This window comes from Diabrotica virgifera, chromosome 3, assembly GCF_917563875.1.
Source record: "Diabrotica virgifera virgifera chromosome 3, PGI_DIABVI_V3a".
NCBI lineage: Eukaryota > Metazoa > Arthropoda > Insecta > Coleoptera > Chrysomelidae > Diabrotica > Diabrotica virgifera.
This window is the reverse complement of record NC_065445.1, coordinates 185262043-185276421: the sequence shown is the minus strand read 5'-3', so window position 1 is coordinate 185276421 and position 14379 is coordinate 185262043. Positions and strand designations below refer to the sequence as shown.

At 31.4% G+C, this 14379-nt stretch overlaps 1 protein-coding gene across 2 annotated transcripts in view; it reads left to right on the top strand.

Moving 5' to 3' along the window:
- Positions 1-14379, top strand: part of LOC114328095 (proton-coupled amino acid transporter-like protein pathetic) — a 148735-nt gene that overhangs the window by 34676 nt on the left and 99680 nt on the right. The window contains exon 2 of one of the 2 annotated variants that reach the window (XM_050645741.1): positions 6401-6464. The exons of the other annotated variant lie outside the window; for it this stretch is intronic. The gene's annotated coding sequence lies outside the window, so the exon portion shown is untranslated. The remainder of the gene's footprint in view (positions 1-6400; positions 6465-14379) is intronic. 2 annotated transcript variants of the gene reach the window in all.

Genomic DNA, 14379 nt, shown 5'->3' with positions numbered 1-14379 from the left:
TACATTTTCTAAATTTCTTTGACTATTTGTCTTTTTTTTTTAAGAAAATCACATCTCTTAGACCAACTATCCAATATCAAACTTGATCAGTTGATCGAAATTTGCGCGACCAGCTTTTCTACCACTACAAGGTATCATGGCAGAGATAGGGTGTGTTTTTAGTAAAAAATCAACAACGAAACTGAAATACAAGTCGAAAGAAATATCTGAAACCGCCAAGGTCACACCGCTCAAAAACTTTGGTTTTGCGACGTTGTCAGATCAGTTGAATTTCAAAGGTTTTTCGGTTTTTCATTTGCTACCTTTCTCACAGTAAAATGTTCACTTAGTGTTCTATTTTTCACGACATTTATTAAAAAATATTAATTAAATGTACATATTTTAAATAGACAATTATTTGCCAATTTTATCTGGCAATATCCCAAAACCATTGATTTCGTGCACAATGTATTTTAAATAGATTTACACTTTGCACCAGCGCAGCGCATTCAACTGAATTCTCTTCCCCTTGTTTTGCTACCTTGGTGACCTTCGCGGTTGCAGATATTTCTGTACAATTGTACATAAATATATTTCATAATACTTAAATTAACTTTTTAAATAAAATAGATAGTTCCTTAACATATTCGCGGACACGCTGTCATTTTATACACGTATTCTTATGGAGTAAATGACTTCATATGCAGTCATGACCGCGAATGTGTTAATAATATCTTAATAACTTAAATAAAACAAAGCAAATATGAAAAATGTCGAAGAAATATCAAGAATGAGATAAAACCATAGAGAGAGTGAATATGGTAAACATTAATAATTTACCTGAGATCCTATTTATAAAATTGTAGAATCATTACATTGATTATTTATCAGGGCCCCCGCTACCATATGTGCAAAGTGTGCAATGCACACGGGCGCCATCCTTTAGGGGCGCCAAAACCGGGGTCAAAAATTGCAAAAAAAACAAACAAGAAAACAAAAATTAATTTTAAAAAAAAGTTGGGAAATTAAATAGGATTAAGGATAAACACACGCGAAATTTTATTATGTAGTATATCAACCAGTTACTGCAGATTCCCATTTGCGAGAACATATCAGAAGTCAGGCATTTTAATTTATTTTGTTATGATTTTATTCTGCTTGTTTCATTTTGATATATTTATTTTGTATTGATGTATATTTGATGTATATTTATTTTAGTATTTTAGTCTACAAATAATAGTCCGCTTACTCACGGTTTTTGCTGTGAATTTTAAAGAACCGCTATACGGAGAGGGAAAATGGGGAAATTCCCCCCTAACAAGGTTAAAAATTAAGAAAAAAATTATTTAAACATAAAAATATGTTATCCAACATGAAAGTTAAACCACAGACAGACAAATTCAACCCAATAAATACGCTAGTTAGGAAAATTAAAGGAACTTAATGCATTAAGTTATTATTTATATCTTTTAGTAGTTTGAGTTTACCTATTTTTTATGTCTTTCGATTGGTGTTTAATTGAAAAGGAAAATGTCCACGCCCAAGGCAAAAGTCTAGATCCGCCACTGATTCTCGGGGGTGAAAAAACATACGTTCAAAATAAGTCCGGAATTGGATAAATTGACTAATTATAAGCAACTTTTGCTCTAGAGACATTTTCACTAATTCAATACTTTTCGAGTTATTAATCTTGATCTTAGTCTTGAATAAATTCCTTTTTTTCCAAATAACTTAAAAATTATTAGTGATACTAAAAATCTCAAGTAGTAAAAAATTTCAAGCAGTAAAAAGTAAGGTTTTGCTTTTCTGAATATTTTGGATTTTTTGTTTGGCTGCCAGACAAAAGTTGGTTATAGATGTTCAAAATTTGCATACACTCGTGATTAGTGACTAGTTCAAGCCCTTTTAACTGCAGTCTTTTCAACAATAAGCACTTTAAATCAATGAAACTTCAGATCATATAAACAATACATACAGTAGGAAAAATGAAATAATACCCATGAAAGAACAAATAAAACACGCTGTATTTTCCTGTCACCGTGTCACACAAAAAATTGGCCAGCGCAAGTACATGTAATAATTATTGTTACATGTACTTGCACTGGACAATTTTCTTTGTGACACGGTGACAGGAAAATACAGCGTGTTTTATATGTTCGTTCATGGGTATTCTTTCATTTTTCCGACTGTAAGTAAAGTAACTTGTGGCGAAGCGGTAAGGATTAATTTCATTTGGATGCTAATTAGGGGGTAATTTTCATGATTTTTTTACCAAAAAAAGAGACCAATATTATTTTGAGCGTAACGTACTTACTTTTGATATTAAAAAAACTAAAAAAAATCAAAATATAGCTTCTTATATTAAAACACTTATTTCACATTAAAATATTCGATTTATAATTTGACGAATAAGAACCACCTTTTCATTAGCTTCAACTAACTCTGCTTCTACTGGATCTGCAGACTTCATTAATATACAGTCGTGAAAATGAAAGAATACCCATGAACGATCACATCAATAATTTATTTGCTGTCTTTTTCTATAAATAACAAACGTTTGTTATAGAAAAAGACAGCAGATACAAAATAAGTGATTGATGTGATCGTTCATGGGTATTCTTTCATTTTTCCGACTGTAGGTAAACCATTTTTGTATTACTTTGTACTTACACCATTTTTTTTTCACTTTTAACATACTTACTCGCAAATAACTAGAAAAGTATTATTGACTTAGTTAAAAAACTTTATAAGGAGAAAAAGAGTGAAAAGTTGTTCAAAATTAGTAATTTTATCCAATTCTGGATTTTTTTGAACGTATCTTTTTTCACATCCGAGAAGGGGTGAATAAAATAAAAAAATATCACTTTTTTCTTGACACGTTAGCTAAGCTATGTGTATGCCAAATGTCATGTAAATCCAACCGGTCCTTAAAAATTCGGAGGTTTTACAATAGTTTACTTTGAGTGAATGGACTATAAATATAATTTCCAAAGTTCATTTTTTTTTGGTTTATTTCAAGTACCTACCTACCTTTAAAATATAAATAAAAAACATAACCCAAAATGCCTTAAGGGGCGCCAAAATCCTTTTGTGCACACAGGCGCCAGTAACTCCTACGGGGGCCCTGTTGATTATACTAATATTATAGGCCTGGATCCCGCGTACCAAAAAAAAGTTTATTAATATCAAGCTGAAAATTTGTTAATAGCTTAAGAGTGTCTAGTCGGACAAACTTTGATATATGGGAATACTGGAACAGGGGAAGTGTTAATTGTGGAACCTGATTTAATTGTGGAACGTGTCATCTTGACAAGTTTATGATTGTGAAAACTAACAGGTTGTTTTAAAGTTTATGCAATAGAAAATTTTATATAATATATGAAAAATATTTTGTCCGACAAATATATTGGGTGTTTTAATAAGTCCGACACGTAGAACATTTCAAATGATAGGAATTATGTTGGTGATAAATAGCAGTCTGATTTTTGTATGAGAGTTTAATGAAAAGGTAACAAATCAATTGAAAGTTCTGTCCGACAAAATAAATGGGACGTTTTCGTAGTCTAACGGTCGAAACCTGTTCCACAATTAAAACTTCCCCTGTTCCAGTGTTCCCATACATCTAAGTTTGTCCGACTAGATACCGTTAAGCTATTAACAAATTTTCAGCTTGCTATTAATCAACTTTTTTGGTACGCGAGATCCAGGCCTATCATTACTGATAGGTACGTATACAATTATTTTAAAAAGTAATTTATAAATTGTTAAATATTTTAAAAATTCCTATTTTATCTCTAAGTACATGATGTAATGCATAATTCACAGCTATTCAACTAAACAATTGTTGGTTAGGATGAATAAAATTAGATTGGAGAACATGTAAAATAACAATTTGATTACTGTTTTACCCGTGAATAATATATGAAGGATATATTTAATTATATTGCTCGCTAATTATTTTGGACAAACATATTCGTGACCACAAATGTCGATGTCGTCAGCAGATTAGTAAATTTTACAGAAATTCATCAAACATACAGAGTGAATAAATAAAATCAGTCCAGCTATATATTTGGCAATATTTATCATATTTTGTGAAACTGCTGTAACACGTCTATTTTTATTCCGAAGGATCTACAATTCTATCCAAAAGTCCCCTTCTCCCTCGTATTTTTTGAACGATTATGATTATAATAGTGAAATTTGGAGGAAGGAAACAAACGGACGTAGGCTTCTTACTAGTCATAACAGATAACATAATAGTCATAGAACTCCATTCTGCGACCTGGATGGTCTTTATATAGTTCCTGTACCAATAATTATACTTTATAGTACTGTCTATTTTTTTAAATATTTAGGAATAGTTCTTTGACATTTGATTTTGAGTTGATCGCGAAAAGTCAGTAGCATTCTATTACCAGAATCTTATGGTTATCAGTTTTTTTTGACAAAAAAATTTAGATGGCATCTTTAAAGGAGAGTAATGCATTTTATTTATTTTTAATACAAATTCTTTGGCAGGTATAAGCTCTGGAACCTATGTTGAAAATATTTGCTATTTCTGTTCAATGCTTGAACGAATTACTTCATACAGGCAAGTTTAAAGTGAAGTGAATGAAAAATGATTTCTAGACAGACAATTGGGCCATTTTTACTGTTTCTCTGTTGGGTACTGTGCCACATGGAAAGATAAAAACTTCGTGAACCCCTCTGCCTTGAGTTTACATGAACATAAAAGGAATTTATGTTGTGGCATCTAAGCACATCGCAATATGTGTTGATTGGTTCTAGTAATAATATTAACAGGGCCTATTTTACCACTAGCCCGTGAGGCACCTGCCTTGGGCCCGCTTTTTAATGGGGCCCGAAAATATCACCAATAAAACATTTTTATTACAATAACAAAATACATTTTCAAAATTCATTCATTTTACGAACAGGGAATGATAAATGATAACAATAAGAGTTATAATTAAATAATGTTTAATTATTTAACACATTGCGTGCCACGTCGCCCATATCGCACCCTGAGATGACAAGTGTCGTATCTTCCAAAGCCAAGTTACGAGATAATCTACCTTTAAAGATTGCCACGGTTCCAGTAATTTTAATATCGGATATAAGGTTACCTTGTCATGGTTCCAGTTATTCTAAGGTTAATTATTAATTATAAGGTTAACCTTATACCCGATATTAAAATTACTGGAACCGTGGCAATCTTTAAAGTTTGATTATCTCGTAATTTGGTTTTGGAAGATACACTTGTCATCTCAGGGTGCGATATATGAGGGACTCTAATGTTCAGCCAGGGGCCACGTCGCTCATTTTTGATATACATACACGTACGACTGACTTTCATTGCCGTGGATATGCCGTGGCCCCCGAGAGTATTACCCCGATTAGGGCGTGGCACACAATGTGTAAAATATAATTTTTATTTATTGTTAATAAAAATTTAAATTTCTGGTGCAACTATATTTCTATTAAATAATTAATACATAAAAAAGTTTAATAAAATTACTTTATTAATAATAACTTTATTATTAAATTATATTTAGGGGCCCGAAAATTATGTAGTGCCTCGGGCCTGGCTTGAAGTAAAATAGGCTCTGAATATGAAACTATCATTTTACACGTAGTTTAATAGTTCTTAAGTAAAATCACATCCTTTCTAAATATTAGGTAATAGTAATTATTTTCTGCTAGCAGAAATATACGGTAGATCAACGTTATTGATAATAATGATATAAATATTTATCACATTTTAGTATTAAATCTTTGATAATGAATTTGCATTATGGGAACAGATCGGTTTATTATCAAACGAAATAGTAAATAAAACGTATCTACTGATACCGAACTGTTTTTGTTGATCTCGTGACGCACTCAATAGACCAGTTATGAAAATTAATGTCAGAATAAGAAATATTTTAGGTAAATTTAAGTACAGTGGAACCTTGATAACTCGGATTAATCGGGACCGCGGCCGATCCGGGTTATCGAAAATCCGGGTTAGCCGGAGAATATGGTAAAATACGGTAAACTTACAGATAAACTCAGTTATAATTGAAATAATATAAAATATAAATGCACAGTACACATCTAAATTACGTATAGTTGTATATAGAGTATTGTTCATTTCTTGGTCAGTTTTGGTTGTGTCAATTTTGTCTCAAAAAAGAAAAAAGAATTATTATGAAAAATTCAGGGAAGATTTTTAAAGATATTTATAACCTAATTTTTTTAGGTCAATATGTATTTCTTTTAAAATAATAGGCCAGTATCTAGTACCGTCCACATATTTTCTAAACAATCTAAACTATAAAAATTTCTAAAAAAACTGCACTAAGGCACCAAGTCGTAATTTTTAAGACAGTGATACAAATCATAAAATGAATAATAATAATCAAAATTGTTTTAGGAGGCTATATGGCAAGTCAAGTATAACCTGGTTTGAAAGCTTATTCCAAGTTATTTTCAGACACGTAGGTACACATCTTTCAGCCCAAAACTTAAATTATACATATACCACTACCACTACAAATGGGACATAATGTAGATAAGTATAAAAAAGAAATGAAAAATAAAAACAAAGAAAATCCTCTTGCCAATTTGTATATTTCTATTACACTTTGACAAAATTACTATACCTACTTGAAACTAATCACCGCACCGGCCTAAAAAATGTGGTTTCTCTTTATCAAAATTATTTATATTTATTTACGCTGGTTTATTTTAATCACAATAGTGATATAACACATTTTCATTGATGAAATTAATCAATACTTTGTTTCATACCAAATTTTACTGGTCTGAACATTGTACGTCTTCCAAAATTGGATATCTATTATATTAATTAGAAACTTTCAGTATTGGCTTGATTTATGTAGGTAAAGCTATTTTTTATTGTATAAGCTGTTGTATTATACTATTGCTGATCGTATTGTACCCTCGGAGATCGGTGGAAAAAATTTACACTCAAAATAACAAACTTTAGTTTGGCAACAGTGTGTGAATGTTGATAGTAACATATCCATTTTAAGATAAACAGAACTGTAATTTAGTCCAGACAAATTAATATATTTTTGTGCCAACAAAAATAAGATTTTTCAACCAAATAATGTTTCAAATATGATGTGCAAAATAATTTTAAATTGGTTTCTGCTAATGAGCTTGCTTTTTTGTCATTACAGTAGAAAAAACTTTAAATTTTTTCTTTATTATTATTATTGTCCAGTTCTCGTCTTATTATTTTCACTGTACTAATATCCGTCGAATAATTTACAATGATTAATGCGATGTTAAAACATTTTATCGTTAGCGGCTTCTGGAGTGTCTGAGACATATCTAATTTCATTGATAAAATGCGTAGTCTCATCGATTTCCACTTGAACCATACAATACTTATATTTTAACCTTTGTTGTAGACCTGGACCTCGATTATTTTGACCCTTCGCTTCGTTATCGATCATTCGCTATCTGTACATTAAACAAATACGAAGCGAATACGTTCGATAACAAAGCGGAGGGTCAAAGGGTCGAAGGGGATTTTTGACCATTCGCCTCGTTATCGAACGTATTCGCTTCGTATCTGTTTAGTGTACCGGGTGTCCCAATAAGAATGGCTCTCAGCCATATCTCAGGAACCGTTTACAGTACAGCTTTGAGAAAAAAGATTTATAACAAAAGTTGCCTCGAGAAAAGCCTGGAAATTAATTTCATAATTGTAGGTCCACCGCTAGAGGGCGTAATTGAATATCAAAAATTAAAAAATCAAAATTTTACAAAATTTAACTAATGAAAGATCACTGGAAATCCAATCATCGTATTCTTCATAAAATTCTGCGCATATTTTATTTCACAAGTTTAAGTCTACCTTTGCAAATAAGAGGTGGGGGTGAGTGGGAACCTTCTTATGAAAAAATGGCTGTAAGTGCGGTTCTGCTAAATCGAATTTTGCATACTTGGTCTTACCTGGTTGCTATATTATTTATGGGTCTACCCCAAAATCCCGACAGCCAAAATCCCGACAGCCACAATGCCGACGGCCAAAATCCCGACACGCCAGAATCCCGACGGGCCAAAATCCCGACAGGTCAGAATCCCGACAGGTTTGATAAGTTTCTTTTTAACATGTAATTACATTTATTTCTTGTTTTTTGTTTATGGCCATCTGTTTTTTATCTTTTGTTACTAAACAAAAGTATTTTGTATTAAAATTATTAAACAAAAGTCGGAATTTTTACTTATGCGAGGATTGTTGCATGTCGGGATTTTGGCCTGTCGGGATTCTGGCGTGTCGGGATTCTGGCGTGTCGGTGTTTTGGCCGTCGGGATTTTGGCTGTCGGGATTTTGGCTGTCGGAATTTTGGGCGGCACCGATTATTTATATACTTATATCTTCATTAACCCCTCATGCCTTTCTTGAGTCCTTAGAAATAATGGCGTAACCAGGGGGTTTTTGGGGGTTATAACCCCCCCCCCCCATTGAGATGTACTTTGAGCTCTATACGCTTAACACCATACCCCTCGGGGACCATCCAGTAGTTGTAACCCCCCCTTTCCAGTAGTTGTAACCCCCCCTTAGGATTATCCTGGTTACGCCTATGGTTCTACTTCGTTAAGTTTATGCATTCTTCATTGTTTGGGTAGACAGTATTTTTACATAAATAAATTAAAAAGTTTATAAATTATTATATAGACAAATAGGCATTTCAAGTAAAAACAATTAAACTGTAAATACTTATGCAGAAAAGAAGAAGTCTACTTCTTCGATTTGATATGATCATTTAATTATTACATAAGTTTTTTTTAATGCAATAATTGAATAAGTTTTATGTCCTATCTTGTATTCATTATCTGTGAATGAGCAAATATTTGCTTTTTCTTTTGTTATTAGTAGAACACGTAGAAGAGCTTTAAAGTTAAACCTAAATTTTTAATTTTTTTATCGTTTCTAAATTATTAGTCTTAATTTTATGTACCTATTTAATATTTCCTCTCTTCTCTATATAAATTTTGCATACCTACTGATTAAAATGATCCGGCTTCTAGCAATGATTTTGATCGTAGTACGATAAAAATTTACGTGATTCCTCAAGGCAAAACAAACAATTAAGGAAGTAGCAATTGTAGATGTAATGTATGTCCTAAATGGATAACGTGACATTAAAGTTGTTTAAATAGGAAAACTTCTACGTAGGTACTGAGAAATAATTCATAAATTAGACAGAGAATATTATATGCATTGATATTATAATGGTAGGGGAGCAAAGTATGCTAAATTTGCAGTCACTCGAGCACTACCGGCGCTAGGGTATAAGGCGCCCGCCTGCAAAACTAGCATAGGCGCACTTTAGTCTCTTTTAAATTAATATTTTGTATCGCACCAGCAGAAAAAAGCTCATTTTATCGCCCCCCAAACAGGAGCGCCCGCCTGCAGTGCATCCCTTGCAGGCCCGTTATCGCCGGCCATGCACTCGAGTGTTATGGGGACCTATTGAGTTGTGATTGTTAGGTCCTAAAACCAAAAAAAGTTAAGTAAAATTTTCCATTTTAGTGGGAACTTTCCATTTTTAATTTAATTTTCCGTTTCCAACAATCGTCTTTTCCGATTATAGCGCCATATGTCCATAATTCGAAAAATTTCTTCAATAAAAGTTGCTTATTTTTACGTAAAGAATCCAAACCTGCAATAAAATTTGGGGGTCCCATTTAAGATTTTAAAGTAACCCCCCACCCCACCTCCTTGGGGGTCGTATTTGGTACCATTCGATAGATTTTTCAAAAACATTTTGAAAGTGTATTTTTTAGTTTTTCGATCTGACTTTCATGTCGCGAAATATTCGTTTTTTTTTGTGAAACTTTTTGACTCACCCATTTCCTTACGCCCTGCTCAAATCGTCAAATTTTTGAAATATACACTCTTTTGCATGTAGCTTACCTTATCTTAATTTGACAATTTCGAGTATTTTTAAGGATAGATTTTTTTTTTCGGGCCCCCCTTAACGAACTTCCCTGTGCCAATATATGGTAGAGATACAATTATAGCGTACCAGGTTTCTCCCCATATGATAATCTGACGCGCTCGAGTAACTGCAAAAATCCCCGCTTGTGCTCCCCTACCATAATATTACGTATCTAACCAAACACTAATATGCAACCAAACTCTCTCATTTTCCTACTTATTATTGTATTTTTCAGACCAAGAAATACCTACGATTATACGTTTGAACAACGTAAAATGTAATATAGTATTTTTACTACAAAAGCAAGATTACGTAGGTTAAAATTTTTGACGTATGAGCACTGTCAAAACATTAGAATGTGACTTTTCATCATGGCCATGTTTATGTCATTACTTGTCAGAGATATTTTTCTTTGTTTTTGTTTACTATAAAAATAATATCTATAATTATTTATTCTAATTAATGATGTCAATTGGTTTTCATTACTTGCCGAAATATATTAATTAGAATATTATCATAGTGTAGGTATAATCATTAAAATAGATTATTGCACAGCTCACAGCATAATTGACCGCAACCGGTAACACTGAACTGTCATTTGCGTTTGAATGTATGGTATGAGCAGCTTACGTACGAATGTTTAAAATATTTTATCGCCAACCGTCACTAAAGTCATTCATTATTGTACTCATTTGACGCCATTTGCGGCAGTAAAGTAACACTTTATTGTACTAAAAGAAGAATTTTACTTTACCTGCCGCGATTAATAAATTAATCAAGATTGAATGTAAGTGGTTAATGGCAGTAATCGATTATTTATTTGTGTTAACTTAAAATTTATTTACTTTAATTAATAAAAATATTGTACAAAATTTATGTTATTATTAATTAAAATTATGTCAAAAAGTGAAATTTTGTATTATTTTGCCATTATATTCATACAAAATAAATCAAAACTTTACAAATTTAGTAATTAGGTATTCAATATTGACAACAACAGCTATCGATTAAACATCGAAACCGCCCATAATGCAAAGGCATTCTGTCATTACTGTCATTGTTATACAAAATTGTTATTACGTCTAAAATTTATAAAATTCTTAAATCTTTTAAGTTAGGTACTACCTACTAATGCAAATAATGTGTGAAATTGTGTTTTTGTTAATTCTATTATATATAGGACGGTGATAGATATTTATTGATAATTTGTTAGTAAATATATTTATTTAAATTGTCTACGATTCATCAAGAGAAAAGCAACTGCGCAAGGATATACAGTTCATAAACAATCACGTAACTATTAACGATATTTTTAATTTTTGGTAGATATTATTTTAAGGAAATTAGTTATTTAAATAAAAATATAATTAAATTGTTTAAAATATATTTATTTCGTTGAAATTATAATAATATAAGTATAACTTCTTACGTGGGTACAAAGTACACACACTCTTTTGTCATTAGAAGGATGTAATTAATTAAGTGTTAATGTTTTTTATGATTGGCGATAAAATTTTGTATGCACCACGTCAGTAAAGACTCCTTATCGAACTCGTCTTTTACTCGCCTCGCTCGCTATGCTCGCTCTGCTCATAATATCAGACTCAGAGTCACTTTACTGACTTGGTATATAAATAACTATAACTAAAATTATTATTATTTTTTTTTAATGTTGAACTTAAATAATTGTTTTAGAAAATTTATATTAGGTTTGTTCGTAGTACGATCCAATCGATCAGCAACCGTTGCCAACCATCAGACGCATGCGTAGTTAACAGTTAGCGCTGCGCAGTTAACAGTTCGAGTTCGTAGACTACGAACGCGCTTGCGTCTGACGGTTGGCAACGGTTGCTGATCGATTGGATCGTACTACGAACAAACCTATTATTGATAATAATAAATGTTTTTGGTTATTTAATTAATATAATTCTAAAATTCTCAATGTAATTGCGATTACGTTTTTCTTATTAAAATATTATACCATGTGGATGTGGACGCTTATTCAAGATCGGAAAGTTCCGTGTTGGTGTCGTATTTTAGCTGTGCTACACAAATTTCAATTCTAGACTTGATGTTATGGAATATCATTATTTTCGTTAACATTAACAAATATTTGGGCATATGATTAATATATTTCGGCAATTGATGAAATCCGATTGACATCATTAATTAGAATTGGTTCGTCCACATAAGTAGGAATAACAATTTTTAATTTTCTTGTTTTTGTAAAGAATATTTTAATTCATTTTCTTTTCAATATTATGGGACACCCCGTATATACGAGTAGGCCAATACCTAATTCAGTGAGTATGTATTAATTTTTATCATTATTTTCAAGTAAAAACCTTAAAGTTTTTTGTATGTAATTACCTGCCTACTCGCCTCATTTTAAAAAGACAATTCGCCAACCAACTCTCTTGGTTAACAGTCACTTACAATTATTCCGAAAAGTGTATAGAAATTCAATATAGTCCTCGCGAGTGATTTATACTACTCAGCAATAGCAGTACGAAAAATAGCAGGCCTGCTCCAGCTTGTGCAACGAGAAATGACAAGGTAGGAAATATTTTTATTACAATTTACTTTAAGGTCTGGTTTTTTTACTGTTATTTTTTTTTATTCTATTTTAAATTCACCCTATGCTAAACAGTCCACTAATAAAGCTCTCACTGAGTTAGTAGTCTCCTCCAAGATGATTTATTGATCCGTTACGAGCCTGATAGATCCATTTTCTATATTTTTTTCTTGCATTTTTCATTTTTCTAAGAGGGTAATATAGTCGGGGAAAGTTTATTTTAAACCTGAATTGTTTGATTTTATTGTCATACTTTGCTAATTTACAAAGATCAGAATCAAATTCAGGTTATTTAACCGCATTTCCTTTGACTTTATTTTTTTGTTATTCTTTAACATAAGGCGATAAAATATTCTTTACAAAATTAAAATCACGTATCAATTAGTAAATTGGTTTTTTGTTTGTGCCGATCGTTAGTGGTACCTATACCTCAGTTAATGTTGTTTTTTAAGTAAAAAAGGAACACATTAATGTAAAAGTAATTATTATTAAATTGTCAACGTCGGCCAATAGACAAATTTTGTTATAATAATTATTATACAGGTTGACTCTATTATAGATGAAACTGTGTGTTTATTTTACACAGTAATTTTTATTTAAAGGGTTTATGTTTTATAATTATTTTTTGTCTATAAATATTCAAATAGCAGAGGACATAGTTTTCTATTTTATTAGCACAAAGTTCTGTTGTATTTTATTAATTTTCGTGTGGTGAACCTATTTTATTTCCTAACGCTAATTTCATATTTTTCTAAATTTATTAATTCTACATTTAAATTTACAAAATGGCAGATAAAATTAAAAAATATCAATCTTTAAGACAAGTTGAAGTGCAACAAATGACTGAAATTCATGCTGTTGCTTTAAAGGTAGCTGCTGACGATAAGAATTTTTACCCGGTTTTGGAAGTTATGTATGAAGGATTGGAAAAAATTCGTGACAATTTTTATGATCTTCATAATAAAATAATTATGTTAGTTTCTGAGCAAGATAATGAGGACGCGCTATTTAAAGTCGAAGATGATTGCCGTAGTAATTTTGACAAATTATATTATAAAATTAAATTAACATACGTGCAAGCCTTTAGAAAATCTTCAACATCAAGTCAGCAAACTACATCAACTTCACAGTCTCAAAATCCTTTACCTATAAATTATTTTAATTTACCGAAACCGGAATTGCCATCTTTCAGTGGAAAAATAACTGAATTTAGAAGTTTTATACATCAGTTTGATGCTCGCGTTCATACTCTTACTTACTTACAACCAATTGACAAATTTAATTTGTTACTATCGTGTTTAAAGGGTGCAGCGCGCGATGCTGTGGATCATATTGACATCACAGCAAACAATTATCCAATTGCCTATGATCTGCTTTGTGAAAGGTTTAATAATGTTAGGGTAATCGCTGCCAATTTATGGAATAACCTTGAAAGTTCACCACAACTGACTTCAGAAGATCCAAAAGAACTACGCAAGTTGTTAGATACATTTTCGAAAAATGTGGCATCTCTAAATAAGCTAGGACTACCCACAGTACATTGGGATTTTATACTTGTTCAAATGATTTTAAAACGATTAACTGTTTCTTTAGTAACACGTTTTGAGCTTTTTCATAATAATTCAACCATCCCAAGCTATAAAAAACTGATTGATTTTTTAAATCAAAGTTGTCTCGCTTTAGATAATATTGATTTTCACACTAAACCAAAATCTAACTTTTCTAAAAAACCTAATTCTTCCAAATCTACATCATTGCTTGCTCAAACAGAACCTGAACCAAAATGTTCTATCTGTAAAACTAATGATACCCATGCCATTTATAAATGCTCCGTTTTTTTGGCAAAATCTCCTGTAG